Source organism: Vicugna pacos, chromosome 13 (assembly GCF_048564905.1).
Source record: "Vicugna pacos chromosome 13, VicPac4, whole genome shotgun sequence".
Taxonomy (NCBI): Eukaryota; Metazoa; Chordata; class Mammalia; order Artiodactyla; family Camelidae; genus Vicugna; species Vicugna pacos.
In genome coordinates this window covers 8763494-8780252 of record NC_132999.1, presented here as the reverse complement: position 1 = coordinate 8780252, position 16759 = coordinate 8763494, and the positions used below count along the sequence as shown (strand labels likewise).

At 36.4% G+C, this 16759-nt stretch overlaps 1 long non-coding RNA gene across 4 annotated transcripts in view; it reads left to right on the top strand.

Annotated features, from left to right (window-relative positions):
• Positions 1-16322, top strand: part of LOC140700872 (uncharacterized) — a 52462-nt gene extending 36140 nt beyond the window's left edge. For 2 of the 4 annotated variants that reach the window (XR_012079595.1, XR_012079593.1), the window contains one exon: positions 642-894. This is a non-coding gene — a long non-coding RNA (uncharacterized lncRNA). Of the gene's footprint in view, positions 1-587; positions 895-16105 lie in introns of those variants that run through there. The other 2 variants (XR_012079596.1, XR_012079594.1) reach the window with 2 other exon arrangements.
• The last annotated feature ends 437 nt before the right edge of the window (positions 16323-16759 follow it).

Genomic DNA, 16759 nt, shown 5'->3' with positions numbered 1-16759 from the left:
TCACTTCCACAAATATAGTATGCATATAATTAATCTCACATTGCAGGTAAAAAGATGTGATTTATCTAAAATATGTTACCTTACCTGGTTATGTATGTCGCTTACCTGGTAAGTGGCAGAGCCTCAGATGGAATTTACCAGACTGGTCATACGCAATAAGCATGGACAGGATGAGGGTCTGTTCATAATAAGGCATCAAACCTTTTTCTGGCTGCCATACTGGTTACTAGCTCCTAGGCAACAACTTAAGAGAACACCCTTTCTCCTTGACAAAGTTGGGTGAAATGGAAATAAGGAGAGAAAACCAGAACATCCTTCCCTTGCAAACAGAAAGCCACACTTTTCATTTCCTTTTCTTACCATTATTTGGTTTCTCAGTACTTAAACTGTAGAATGGTTAGAGTAAAAATATAAAGGAATACTGATGCTAGTATCATCTAAAATCTCTCTTATCATAAGGAGCAATTAACATATACAAATACTGTAATATTTTGCATAACTAAAAAGGGAAGAGGGAAGCAGGGTTTGATCATGGCATAAATGTAGATTTGTAGGGATGACAGAATTTGTCCTGTTTTCTTTCACAGATTCTTCGGTTATGCTGAATTAGTTAATGGTTACCCCAGTTCTCTTTTCTCTAGAGACTGCTCAGAAGCATGTGTGATATGTGAGACAGATGATCAACTTTAATAACCTCACACCTGGAACCACCAGGATTCTTAATATGACTATGGTGAGTCTGCACTCACTTTGCTAGACATTTATATTGACTCAAACTTCATGGTGATACAGCCACACTCTGAAATTCTTACAACATATTTCCATTTTAAATACTTGAATCATCAATTGTTTATGTACTAAAAAGAAAAGGAATAAAACCCAATGAGAAGTTGGCTTCTTTGGAAATTCTCATTTGTATGCCATATGCTTTCAAAGAGTAAAATATTTATTATTTAATAAAATATTCCCAAACTGAAACTCATCCATTGCAGATGGAGTTGTTTCTTTATTTAGAATGGTTTACTGAATTTTCATTGAGGGGGAGAGAATTCAGGAAGAAGCCAAGCTTCTCCCAGTAAGAGCACTTTTCTCCTGCATGTTTAAGGCAATTTTATAGCACTCCATTAATGGAAAGATCTAAGCAAGATTAAGAGGCCTCTCCAGGTCCCTCCCACAGCCCAGCATGCACTGAAGTATGTTAAAGGAACTGTCTGCATTGGAATTCTCCCATGCATTAGCACTTAGATCTTTAAAATATCTTTGAAGCCCATCTGCTGCAAAGCTTCATTCTTAATGAAAGTGGAAAGGGGCAGTCACAACTGTCTCTGATACAGTACGTCTTTTTCTGTCATTCTAATCTGTTGTACCTCAGGAGATCTTTGGATCAGAATTATTTTCATTTATAAGAAAGTGAATCTGTTGTAACCAGCTTGTAATAAAAATCATAGGACATGGAACTATATCATCCCATAAACACGCCCTTTCCATCACTTCAGAGTTGTATTCCACAATCCAGAACATAGTGCGAGTTTGTTGCTCGCTGAGAGATTAATATAGACATCTTTACGTGTAGGGCCCAATGATATTTTCATACTCGAATGTGCTAGGTTGTATTCTGAAAGAGACTATTAATTAGGTAAAACATAAACAAGAATAAAACATTGGTGAATCGTTTCCCAATATAGATTTCTAGATATAAAGATAAAAATTTTAGATTTAATTGCTGCAATTTTCCACCCCAAATTTCTCTCTTTAGTTCTGAGTTGGCGTGTTTTAGCTTCTCAAACAAGAAGAGAGCGGCTTCTTGCTTTTGAGGCAGTAGGACAAAGGAGAACGTTTGGGCTTTAAAGGCAAACCGTTCATCCTACTGTTCTGTGAGGCTTGGCTAAGTTACTGCCTTCCCTGAGGCTTAGTTTTAACCTTAGTAAAAGAAGAATGAAAAAGGGATCTAGGCCATAGTGTTGCTGGGAGCTTTAAACATGTTAATACGTGTAGAGAGCTTGGCACGTAAGTAATCCTTGATACGTGTTCTGTACAATCAATACAGTTGCGGGAGTCCGCTTTCCACACTTGTTTCCCCATGCCTGGTTGGCTACAACTCCAGTACACTTACCTGGATAGAGATTACAGAGTGGCACCACGGAATTGGTCCATGGGGCAAGTGCAGACTTCTTAGAGTCCCAGCTCTCTGACTGCAGGCTTCTAAAAGTGCTCTACCTTTCCTTCGTTTTCATGAGCATCAGAAAAGAATATAGAAGGAAGAAACACAGGGTTCTCCTTCATAAAAAATTGAGATGATTTCAGACTCTGCTTCTTAAAGATGATGTAGATTGGGGGATAATTTCAATTTACTTGTTAAAAATGGAAAAGATTACCTAAACTTTTATAATTTATTGTGAGGAATAAATAAAATGGTATATGATTCAGTAGGCATTGAACAAATACTTCTTTTACATATGTATTATATATAAAGAAAACAGTTTCAAGAACTTCTACGTACAGAAAGGTTAAAGGAGCTACTGGCAGACAGACATGCCAACTGAAGAAATGAAAAAAATAAGCCAGAGGGAATGCAGAAAGCATTGCTGCTGAAAACAGTAAGGACTACTGGGCCAGGATCCTAAGGAGACAAGAACTGAAAGGATCGAGCTAAGTTTCTGTAGCTGCATTTTCCTCTGGGGAGTTGCCAAATCTGAGTGCAAGGAATAAATCTGCCAATATGAAAGTTTGCCTGGACAAATGGCCACTGCTAGGGGACAGACAAAACAGCAGTTCATGGTGATCTTTTGAGGCTGAAAGTACAAAATTGGCCAAGATGCCAGAGAGAATGATGGGCAGAATACAGCTTGACATACGGGCAAGCTTTTTCCCGAGACACCTGCCAAGTCCAAAACTTGAGCTACAACAGTCCAAGAAGCTAATCAGAAAAATCTCTTTCCTTTCTAAGATGATTCAGATTAGACTTTAGGAACAGGCAGATGATGAGCTCCAGCAAATATGCAAGGTTCTCAGCTGTAAATGACTATGACCTGGGAGTGCACGTTAACCAGAGCTAGAAGGAGCCTCACTGAAACCAAAACCATAGACCAGCCTCACCTCAGCTTAGTCTCTGCAGGGATTCCAATGATCAGCCTAATAGTAGAAAGGGTAGCGATTCTCTGGAGGACAAGAACATCATCTGGATCCTCTGTAATTTTTATATATAATACCCAATATTTAACTTGAAAAATTATTACAAAAGCCAGGAGATAGGGCCATAGAAATATGTGTCTATGTGAAATTAGGGAAAAAATAATGAACATTTAATGAGATAACTGTATCCAGAAAAAAAATAAAATGGGAATTCTAGAACTAAGAAGGATGATCAACTAATAACTCAAAATAATTTTAACAGCAAACTGGGCATAGCAGAACACGAGATTAGTATACTGGAAGATACATCAATGTGAAATATATAAACTGAAGTAAAGAGGATAAAAATTAATTTTAAAAGAGAAAAAATTTTAAATGATAAGAGCATAAGTGACAAGTGAGATAGTTCCCAAAAGTCTAACCAACGGACAATTAGAATCCATTTGTTAATCAGGCTGGAATAATATATGAAGAAATAACGGCCAAAAACCAACGCAAGACAATAAATTTAATTTGTAGAAGTTCTATCAACCCCCAAAGTATAAATACAAAAGAAAACAACATCTGCACATATAATAACAAAATTGCTTAAAGTGAGGAGGAGGAGCTGTGGGGAGGAGGGGACAGAGAGGAGGCAGGGGAGGAGATTAAGAGGAGCCAAAGGAAGGAAGAATCACACATTCCTTCAAAGGAGCAACAATATGACTAGTCGACTTCTCAACGAAACCAAAGTCAGAAGATAATGGAATGGCTTCTGCAAATGTTTGAAGAAAATAATTGGAAAATAATTGCCAACTGAGACCGCTGTCCCCAACAAAAACACTCTTTAAGACAAAGGCAAAATAAAAACCTTCAGATCAACAAACATGGAGGAAATGTGCCACCAACTGAGCTGCAACAAAAGAAAAATGAAAAATCATTCTTCAAGTAGAAGGAAGATAATGTCTGTGAAATTCAAGGTGTAGTCAGAATTTCACCTTGATTTCTATTCTGCCTGATAGTAATAATTCTTTGCTTCTATTATGGTTTGTCTGCTAAATACTTTCCCCACCTCTTTAAATACAATCTTTTGTATGTCTTTAAGTGTCTCTTGTAAGCAGCATATATCTAGCTTTGAGCTTTGTGTTTGCTGTCGATTATCCCTGCTCCCTGCAACGTGTATTTCAGGAGTCCCAGTCATTTCAAGAGTGTTTTCCTCCTCACATTTTTTGGGCATTCATCATATAATTCAGTAGGATTTTTTCCTTCTAGTTTTCTTAGTATTTATTTGTTTATATTTTATTTCAGGGATTTGAAATATATGTGTGTTGTGTATATGTATGACATTCATATAATTTCTTCAAATGATCATCCTTTAATATGTAATACACTAATTTAAGAATATTTTATCGCTGTTTAGACTTTTTCATGACACTCGATATATACATCTTGGAAACAGCTTCCGATTTCCTTTTTTCTCTTGTTCCAATAGTTCCATGTTGATATTATGTGATATTCTAGTTTCATGTTCTTTCAGGGTTTTAGTATCATGTGCCAACAAGTGTTGGATTTAACTGTAAGTTTTGTTGGCCTCTGTACACTAATCCTCATCTTACGTGTTCGTTATTTCAGATTCATTTTTTTCATTTTCTTGTGTTACAATCTGCACCATTTCTTTTGGTAGGTTATGACTAAATGCTGCCTTTCCATGTTCCTGTTCAAATGTGTCTGGGATGCTAGCTTTGCTTCTATTTTTACTTTCAGACCTGGGCAAGGGTTCAAGTTATGTACAAATGATTAGCAATTTATCTTGCTCTAGAATTGAGATAATATGTAGGTATTCCCAAAGCATAAAAGAGAAAATCAAATCAAATCAATATTGGAACAGTATGCTACTTTATGGTATGTCATAAAAAAATAGTACTAGCAGGCCACAAAATTACATTGACAGTTTTCTAATTGACAGAAAATGTAATTTTAGAGTAAGTAAAATGGTGCTATGGACCTTATTATGGTCCATATAAGTGATCCTCTTCTCTGATCTTCCGTAGTGCTTGCTGTCCATTAGGAAGTTTAATTCACGTGTATTTTTTGCATATATATTTTTACTCTTTGAAAATTTCAAATAATTTATAGCAGAGCCTATTTCTCCACTGTCTGGTAAATATTGGTTTAAATGAATTTACTATCTAAAGATATTTTCACACAAACAGGTCATTTTTTTCCCTTTTTTAGGCTGGTCAGCATGACTGGTTTCTTAGAACCTATTTTTAGTTGCCAGCCGTAAAGCATCACTATTTATTTTTTTCTTCTCACTACACTGCTTTCTCTGTCCATTCCAAATGTTATATTCCCTAACTCTCTGATTAGGACCTCTGTGGTTTCCCCACACCCTCCTTTCACTTGGCATACCTCCTCTGAGACACATCCAGCTGCAGTGCTCAAGATAAACCTACGTCCATTTCTGTCTGTCCATCCATCCTTCGGTATTTGTAAGAGCTTCATGCTGAATCTATAGATGTCTGTGAGTTGCATGATCCAGACTAATGGCAGAGAGACAAAGGATAATCCAGCCAAATAACACTCTTAGGCTAAAGTAAAATAAACTAAACCTTTCCAGAATTGGGTGACCCTGTTTTAGGTTTAACTCAATATTGATCCACATTTCCTAAGAGGTACCCATGGAAGGGTTGATAGAATAAGGCAGATGGATGGGAAATTTGAGTGGTCACAGGTAAGAAGAGGTTCAAAGCAGGCAACAAAGAAACTAAGCATGTGATCAAGGCCCAGGGAGATAATATGGCAGAGGAAAGACCCTCTTTATGCATAGCAGTTGTTTAGGATGCAACACAATAGTAGTTAGCTGAAGATGATGAAGGTCTGTAGCTTTGAGGCCTCGATCTGAGTTAAAAACCCCCACTCCAGAATGTAAGAGCTGTATCTTTGAAAGCTTCTGTCTTCTCATCTGCAATGTGAGGGTAGTAATAAAATCTGGTTTAGAGAGTTATTATAAGGATTAAATGTGATAATGCAGGTAAATAATGTTACTTCTTCTTAGCTATTACCATTATAAGCCATCTAAGCCAGACAAGGTGAGAATAAAATGTGAACAACTAGGCTTAGACAGTAACAGATAATTGGTTCTAACTGGGAATAAAAACAAGAGAGTTAGTAAATAAACTCATACAGTTGGAGCCCAAATTACTATATTTCAGACCTCTAGGGAAACTACATCAAGTCAGAGTTAACGTGAAAGGCACCTAATGGATTAATACAGTGAACACTTTATATAGTTACACCTAGTGGCCCTGGCACAAGATGCTAATATGAATCTGTCATTAATCTAGGTAATTAGAAACAAAGGCACTTACACAAAACATACAATTTGGTCATCCATTTGCACGTTCAGTATGAACTGAGACTAAAAATTCCTTCTAATCCAAAATCGGTGGAAAACACACTATATCATAATGAGAAGTATGGTTTTTGGAAATTTACCATGAGTTGAGAACAACTGTAAATACCCCAAGAGAAGAAAGATGCTCTTAAATGTGAGAGGGAGTACCTTCTCAGAGTGGCGTCTGTCAGCCCCTGGGATGGCCCCTGTAGGATTCTTAATGGGATGAACACTGTTGGGAAACCTGGCCCTCAGAATTAATGGTATGGAAACAGTACAGACTCAATTCTTGCTCTCAGGACTTACCTACCTATAGCTCTAAATTCTCTTCTTTAAAATAATGCTTCTCCTTATGTCTTTCACCAACTCACCACTTGAAGTTCAGCCCTCTTAAGCATCCCCCCGGTAGCAAGCTTGGACTTCTGTGATGTTTGACACTTGGCACAAGACTGACTGGAAGTTTGGCTGTTTAGTTCAACTTGCAAATATAAGGGGACGCTTGCTACGTAAGGCAGCTTTATTCTTTCTACCATCCTTAATATAGGTGGAAGGAAACAGGGTCTCTCAGGCAACCGTGATGAATGTTTGCCATAAATTAGCTAAAAGCCCAATATGTAATTTATTCCTGGTTGGAATTTTCTCCAAGTTATGCTATATACTGCACAGACATACATACAAGGAGAAAAAAAAGTCAAGAGTTATAATTACATTCACATGTTGGCTAATTGGGCCCTTCGGGGCCTTCTCCCTAATTATAAGAGGGCATACAAAGAAGAAATATCACAAAAAGTGAGTACGTATAGAATGAATATGAGTTTAAATGGGTTGTGCTGGCCATATAAAAGCTGTAAAACTTGATAGGAAAGGAATGCTATTACTTGCCAAACATCTACACATTAAAAAAAAATCAGGCTCACAGCAGTGTCACTCACAGAATATAAGATGAGAAAAAAATTATGCTATGTTAGCTTTAAAGAGGACACACTGAAAAAAGGAAGGCTCCTAATCTTTATTTTAGATATATTATTTTATATCTGTTTTAGAAATGCAAGGAGATTATGAACTTATGATACCACTTGAAATAAGAAGTAATATATTTTTGTGGCAAATTGAGTATATGTAAGATTTTTGTAAGGCTTCTGAAAAGAATATTATAGATGTATTACATAAATATAAGCTTGAAAATCTTCAGAGAATTTATTCGTTTGTAACAGGTAACCTTTGATGATATTATTTCATAATAAAAGCAAAGGTAGATTTTAATCCCTGACATTGGAAAGCTATACCTTATTGCTCTGATAACTCTTAAAGTAAAATTTCCAGTTGTTTCTCTTCAGTTTCTCCTGGGTATTTAAGATGGCAGAAAGGGTGGAGAAAGAGTGGACTCACGTTAGAGTGAATCATGGAACTTTTTACAAGGTCGTAATTCATTTTATTTTACATCAAGTGGTACCATTTCGACATGTCTATAAAAGTCTGAATGTTTGTAGTAGATGTGTATATAATATTACATTACACCTCATAACTGAGATAAAGTGGCAAGAACCCTAAAGCTCAATAGGAACAAGATTGCCTTTATCTCTTAAAAACGTCATTTTAATTTTCCACACTAGACAACGCTATGGAGGCAAGATGACTTAAGATCCTGGTGGCAGTTAGACCGCAATCTTGTAATGTTTTGAATTTAGTACCTAATCAAATTGCTTTGCTTTTAGTATTCTTATCTTGATTTATGTGAATCGGTGTTTGGTACCCTCCTTCGTATACCCAAAGGAACAGTGTATTGTTCCAGCATTCTGAATGCAAATCCCACTCCCAGATTTACACCATGGACAATGCAACTGCACGATTTAAAAATAACGTACAATGAAACCCAGGAAAATTGCAACGACAATTTTTGAGTCAAACCCGTCTTGCGCGAGTGGCCCTGAAGCTCCGTGCGCTGCCCTGACTGAGGCAGAGCGCTCGAGCAGGGCACAGTCCACAGCCTGCAACTTCAGAGTTACTTTCTGTGGCGCTGGAATTAAATGCCCAGTTAATACAAGGGAAAATTTCCCTCGTGCAAAATCTAATCAAATGTAATATGTCTACATTATAACTACCATTTCTATGACTATTATAATTCAAGTTTCTAATTATGAGTTCAGTTCATAAAAAGAAAATTGGCTTTCATCTGAGCAGCATTTTCAGTCAGAAATGGGAAATACACATTTCAGTACACAGGTTTTCAATTCATTATTCTTTTTATTTCAATACCCATTATGGGCCCAATTGTACCCTCAAATACTGATGTTCAACTCCCTACGCACTCAGGTTTAGACACAAATCTTGGGCTCAGCATAAGTTGGAAAAGCACAAACAATTCCAGGGGAAGAGGGGGAAATGAAACTATTCAGATGGTAGATTAAGAAGAAGAAGAAGAAAAAAAAGGCTTCTCTGAAGCAAGATGACATATACCTGGTTCAATAGTCTCAGACTAGGTGTGTTTCACAAAGTGATCAACTCCTTAGTTCCCACTGCTTTCCATCCAATGTTCCAGTATCTCCATAGATACATCTGTGTCATAGCTAGATCTCCATTTATCTCAGTGTTGTTAGCATAGTTTGAGATCGTTTCACTTGGGACCATAGACTATACAAACAGGCCCACCACTTTGTCAAACTCACAGAATTATTATTTTAGGCAAACTTACACCATCCAATTTAAAAATCAGTCAAATCCAAAATTTTTCACATATAGTTTTTTGGGGGGTGTGTTTGTTTTTTAAAATCTCAAATCACACTTCCACAGAAGACTAAAGGCAAAAATGTTTTCATTCTGAAGCCAGGCTATAAAATCTGATTTAACTTTTCACATCTGAAATATGTCAGAGCGAGCCTGAACTCCAGGGACTCCAAGTGGTCTGCACATGAACCACGAGTCCCAAGTATCTAGGGACCCAGATTCTTTCTGGCTCTAAACCAGGGCACTGATTTTAACTAAAAGTTAAGTGGAATTGTCCACTTGCTTGAAGATGAGGTGAAAAGCTCACCTTGCAGCTTGCAAAACACTAAGCGGTGTTGCTCCAGCAGGACAGGAGACAGGGGCAGAGAGTGGCTACGAGTGAGTGTCTTTGGCTCCCTAAAGAATATTAGAATAAGAAATTCATGAAAACTCGATCAGGAGATCGGAAGGCACACCATCCGTAGTGCTAAGCAATATGCGTAACAAGGGAAGACGAGGAAAGATCGTTAAAACATAAAAAGCCGTCTTTGCGTTTGTGAAATATAAAGTTGTAGACTTTCAGCTGTCAAAAAGGGAGTGTTTTCTGCAAAACCCACACATGCCTGTGTGACAGAGTTTGGCAACATCCAGAAAAGGAAGGATCTCTGTGACTGAATTCAGTGACTGAACACACACAAAAAAGGCCCACTTGGATATTCTTATTAAAGTCAAACAAGGTTCACTCGAGTTTCCGGTTTGTGAGAAATGTAATCCTGATCTAAAAGGAAACCTTTCCCCTGATTCATCTATTTGTTTTTGTAGAGTGTGTTTTCCATCGAAATGGAATATATGAAGACATGAACTGTGTCTAACTTTGCTAGCCATCGTGCTCACAATCTCCAGAACGTAATAGCCTTCAATAAATATTTGTTAAGTGAATTTACCCATTAGATGGTATCAGTCTTGAACTTCTATTTTCTTTGATCAAGCATGTTAAATATATACTTTTTTCAGTGATTTGTAGGGATGCTCATCAAAGGAAATTAAGTGAAAGTAAAACTTACTAAAGTGCTCACACTTAATGTACTAAGTACTAAGCACTATGGTTTGGACACTAAACATACTGAACTTAATATTTCAGGGCTCAGTAGGAAAAACACAATGAGACATTTCAAGAATTGAACGGCTTACTAAATGAGGCTGGAAAGGGAAACGTCAGGAACTCTGCCATGAGCATCTAAGTCACGCCTCTATCCTGAGATCAGAAAGTTGCTGCTGCTACTCAGAAATCAGAAAACATTAGGCATCCACGTCCAGTGTCATAGTTTTCTTTCAGCTCCGAGGCTGGTATCTGGGAGTGGAACTCCTACAGATACACTGAAGTGCTTTTAGAAAAATGGTAAGCAGCATAGGACAGTTCTCAGAATAGGTCACGTGAAAAGTAACTGAAGAAAACAAGGACAGTTAACTTGGAAAAGAGAAAATTGAAAGAGGACTAGATTCTGAATGAAATGAACATTCAAAGCAGTTAATAGATATTTTTATATTACAGTATTTTTGTGATGTAGCTATTTTGTGGAAAATAATTTAAAATAAATAGTTTATTAATCTGTCCCCAGCATGGTTCCTAGAGTCATAAGTAATGGGCTCAAGTCAGAATTCTACCTACTAGTTATTTGATGTTGTACAATTGATCTAACTTTTTCAGCCTCAATTTCCTACCCTGTAAAATAAATGTTTGTCCTACCTAACTCACTGTGAAGAGAATTCAATGATGTAAACTATATACAGCTGATAAATATATGTGTAAATCATAATAACCACCAGTAATTACTGAACAGTTATCAAATGTTAGCTACTTTGCTGGTGAGTTATATGCATTGTTTCATTTAATATTCACAATTGTCTTACTAATGCTATTTGGATTTTAGAAATATCCTATGAAGTAAATACTATTATTATTTTCATTTAACAGATAGGCAAACCAAGGCTTAGAAATCTATGTATTTGGCTGAAAGTCAGTTACTAAGTAGTTATGGGGTACTTAACCATAGATCCTTACCTTCTAAGCTATATAAATTTTACTCATTATTAGTGTTCTGTTTATATTAATCTATAAATAGGCATGATACTAGTTAAATTTTTATTTGATATTCTCAAAGCTATAGAAGAATTCAAAGAACACACATACATACTTTTCACCCTCTGCAATTTTAAGTAGATTAGGAAAAAAATAAACTATTACATAGTGTACTGAATTTAACTGAGGTTAATAACAGATTCAGGTTACATGGAAAGGCATCACATTTACTACCACTGAGAGACTGTCGGTCAGGTTCTTTTGTTTCTAAGGAATCCCAACCCGTTACTCGTATTTAGATACAAGAGTTTCTGAATTACTCATGTTTTTATCTGTGGGGCATTATCACATGTCCCCAGACCACACCATAATGATCTTCTCCGTATTCTTTGCAGAGAAGTTTCACTGAATAGAAGTTGGTGAACTTTTGGTATTTATGCTTAATCCACACAATTTCCACAAAGATAAAAGTTATAACATTCTGGTGGTTCAAATAATAATGGTATCCTTGACCATGAGAGATTCTACAAGAGGAAGTTCAAAGAATGTCATCACAGTAGAAATTGCGTTTTCAGGAAGTAACAGAGACGGGTATACCTTGTTTAAAGGAAAGAAGAACATTTGAGTTTTGAGAAAATGAACATAGTGTAAAGGAGATCATAATTTACCCTTACGTTAGCAAATAGTTTCACTGTGACCCCCAAACTCACATAGTCTCTGTTCTTCACTGGCTAGTCTATGAGGTGCCTGTACATTTGGAAACTATGCATTAACCTAGAAATGCATGTCCTTCAATGCTTGGGGGAAATTAATGCTAGGAATTTAAGCACTTACGGCATTTCAAAGTGCTAAAAAAAAAAAAAAAAAACCACAAAACTCTCTCTGGAAAAGCCCAGAGTCTATGCTTCTTAGGAGAGAAGACATAACTTGGTTGGCACTCAAAAGTCTTTGGATACATGATTCAAAATGAAATCTTAAAACAGTGGTGACACCGCAGGACTTAATCTTTTATATCACTTTGAAATCAAATACATACACACAAAACAGAAATTAAAATGGAAAACATTAAATGGGAAGTAATTTAATGCCAAATCCCATCAATTCAAAGTACAAGCTTGAAATAAAAGAGAGAGAAGAGAGGAGGAGGAGGAAGATGGAGAAAAGAAGAAAAGAGAAAAAAAGAGAACCATCTGAAGCTGGCCAGTGTAGGAGAGAGACTGAAGGACATAAAGTCTCACATCTGAATGAATGGACCATCTTAATTTGTATCTATCTGCATTTATGTTTATCTATAATAAAATAAGGTTATGTGATACAAGTTCAATTTCAAATAAACCAAACACCATGTACAAAATCAGGAATTAGCTTTAACTTCAAGTAGCTCTCTCTTTCAATTTAGGAAACTCAGATTATTAGTATGCAAAAAAAATTCAAATTTCAGCAAGAGAACAAAGAGAACTTACTTTAAGATGTATTCTCTTGTAATAATTTCTAAAACCAAAATTTAAAGATTGATTTTTCTCTTAGATTTCTATGCAGAGAATGTATTTCTGCAGTCAACCATTTTTAACCTGAATACATGAAACAAGAACATGTGCTTGTCAGATTAGTACACTGTATCTCAAACCCGATCTTTAGGTGTCTCTGAGGGTTGTTCCTTTTTCTGTTACAGTGTTTTGAGGTTCACTACAAATTTTAAGATAGTATATTTTAAACTGAATTTTGTAAATATTTCCTGATGCAACTGAATCACGTATTTCAAGGCCTTATGACAAAAGTTTTAGAATTAATTGTAAAATGTACCATGATCTGCAATAACATAGCTCTTTAATTTTATATCAGTGACAGAATAAAAACATCAGGAAATATTCAAAGTGCTATTTCATTGGTATAAGAGCTTAAAACACTATTCATTAATGAGAAAATTTTGATGATGCATGTCTTTATTCTCTTGTCATGGTGGTAATAATTTAGATTGTATCGAAAACTTCTAATAGTCCAACAATAAGAAATGAAACTCTTTTAATCACTTCAGATTATTCACTGCATCTTTTAATTCCAGATACAAGATACAGAGACTACATTTTATTCATAAACTTCTCTAGAAAAATGATAGTTTTGTTACATGAAAAAATACACATGAATACAAATAATAAATTTGCCTTTACCTCTCATATGACCCATAAAAACATATTTATACTTAGCCTTTTGTATGGGAACAAATATTCCTTCCTCTTACACCTGAAGATATTTCTTTAGCACGTCATTTCTTTTTTGCTGAGGCCAACTCTTTTCTACAGAAATATGAGAAGAATGGACTTGGAAGCGAGATTTGTCATAGCACTGCCAGTTCCTGGCTGTGTGCCCTTTGGAAATTCACTCACCCTCTTCCACATCAGTTACTCATCTGTATAATGGGGAAAATGCTGGCCCTACCTACCGAGTGTCTTGACGGTTACATGAATTAACATATGTAAAGTCAGATCTATGCTGATCATACAAGAAGTATTGTGTGTTAGGTGTTATTATTCAGAAACTTAAATTATTTATTGAGAGATTACTATGTGCTAGGCACTTCTCATTGTGCAGAGAGACTTAGTTCCTGAGGTTGATCTGAAATGCCATTATTACTGAAGAAGCAGTCACTCTACTAGGAACTGAGTTTGTCACGATAAACACTCTCTAATCTCAAAAGATTTACAGTCAAGGGAGTAAAATGCTTATAACACATTGTGGTAAGTGAGAAATATGCACAAGGCACCCTTAAAAGCATGAAGAAGAAAGATAATGCAGACCAGTTTAAGTCAGGTAGGACAAAATGTGCCCATATATGGAAGAGGTAGTATGTGTCCTGATTGATGTAGGCTAAAGGGATATTTCTTGAAAAACGTGAGCAACCTTAAAGCACATATGCCAAAAGTAATTTTCCCATAAGAAATAATGAGAAAAGATTACATTGCTTCATTTCTAGGACACCGGCTACAGTTACAGGTTAATTGCTGATTCTGGTACTGATTAAAAGAGCAGCATAGGTCTCCTCTATTGGCCCCCCAGGGCTAAAACTGCAAATGCTACAAGGCCCCCCTAGGAAAGGCTGGTCAATAGAACAGCTTCTACTCTGCCCTGTGGAATGGCACACAGCAAAGGCTTTATACAGCTTATTAGGAATAGAGATTCCTTATTGACCTTGATTACTAAAAGGCTGCGCTCCTGGATGTAATTCCTGAATAGTTACAGCACAAAAAAAAAAAAAAAAAAGCAAAACAACAATAACAAGAAAGAAAGAAACAAGGAAGGAAGGAAAAAGAAAAGAAAGTGTAACACATTCAAAGCAAAAATCATAAAGGTAAAAAAAAAAAAAGAAGCAATAAGCAACTGTTTACCAACAACTCGCTTAAGATGGAATCAACAACATGGGTGACTAGTAGTGTATCTTAAAGAGTCTAGATGAAAGGCGTATGTATATTTCAACTAACAAATGCCACTATGATTCAACCACAGAAGTTCAAATTAGTTTAATGCATTCTTACCTGATCTGGAAGAGTCTTAACAGCATGAAAGCAAGGAGCTCCTTAGAGAACCTAGGAAACCTATTAAAAAAAAACAAGTAAAGGAAAACTTAAGAAAGAAAGTCAAAAATAAAAGGTGACAAAAATATATTAGCTATTAGGGGTTTTAAACATATTTGAAGAAAAAATATTAACATACGTCTGGCATGCTACTATTTTTAATGAAACAATATACTTCAGCATTTATCTGCCTCACTAAGTATGTAATTTTATTTTTTAGAGGAAAAAGAAACAGCCTGGATTTTAATACTTGAAATTAGACAGTATGAATGAGCACGTAAAAATTCTCATCTGAAACATTTCATATAATGACTGTGGGGGCAAGTGCATATTTAATTGTATGATATTCCTTTAGTGAGGTCTCTAAATGAAACAAGTTTCATTCTTCCTGTAAGGGAAGCAACGTGGTTCCCAGAGTAAGGAGGTGTAGAAACCATGTACGTCCAATGACTGCCCGTAGCCTGAATTTAGCTTGTATTAAAATAGTCATTTAATTTGATTTATCTTAAGGACATTGGTGTCAGTCTTTCTCTGACATGTCCTCAAGAAGACGTATCTAAGAGTGAGAAAAGCCTGATTTCCTTTTGAAAACTAGTTCCTGTAAAGTGGTTACTCCTCTCAGATGGCATAATGGAAGCAGAGCAGGGGAAATAACAACCAGGAAGGACACCAGCCTTTCCTTCCTTCCACTCAGCACCACGTCAGCCTCCTACTTAGTAAGTCCTGTCAGTTCACTCTGTGTTCTTAACCAGCTGTTGGAGGGAGATATGCGTCGCTAACCACTATCACAATACCTACCATCACATCTGTGCTACTGATAATGCCACTAGCAAAAAGCCTGGAGCATTACTTTTTTCTGGCCCGCTGATGTCAGGCCGATTTTGCAGCATAGGGACCTCTGGTATGTGGCTTCAGTGGCATTCAGCTCCGGGATGACCGTGGGAAGGATTTAGAGGGACAGATAATGCTACTGCTATTCCTCATCCTTTAACACTGCACAAGTCCCTTCTCTCCTAAGGTGTAAAGCAGACATATACCCTGACACTGTGGTGGTTCAGCACACTGTGGTGTAATCTGCTGAGTAAACAGTCTTCAGGGGATCGAGTCTCTGCCTTCATGGAGCGTCTATGCAGAGTCTCAAATAGGAAAACTAAATAATATTTGTGGCAACACGAGGGCTAGCATACTTTGCATATCTTTGTATAACCACAGTCTATACCTTACTAATTTAAAATTTTTTTACAGGAGAGTTTTAATGCTCCAGCTTTGGAACGCTTACCTCCCCCAAGTAGATATAAGACTCCTAGTGACAGAATAGATATGTGGCTTTGTCGCAGAACCTGCTATGTCGAGTGGATCTTCATAAACACCTTGTGGATTGGTTAACTTATTTATACATGCTAAGTAAGCATTTAACAGTTTGATGACACTGAATGTTATGGTTCCTACTATAAATATGTTGATTAATTTACACAAAACTCTTTTTAAATTATTCCTCCAACAAATATTTACTTAGTGTTCACACTTTGCCAGACCCTAGGAAACAAGAAATATCAGAGCAAAAAAAAAAAAAAAAAAAAAGAAATGAGCTCTTCCTTTCCAGAGCATATGTTTTAGTAGGGGAATCGGAGATTGATTTAATATGTGTGCAATAGTTTTCTCAAACATAAACACAATTTTGTAAATGCTAAGAAGGAGTAAAGAATTAGGTCATTCTTAACGACACCAGGCCCTCCCTTCAGATGGGGAGGCTTTTCTAGATTGTGACTGGATACAAAAGCTCAATACAGTATGACTTAGAGAGGTTTAAGTGAGGGAAAATGTCCAGGTGCAGGGAAGATCACACAAAAGCATCTGTGACAGAAATGAGTATCTGGACACCAACAAAATTTCCATTGC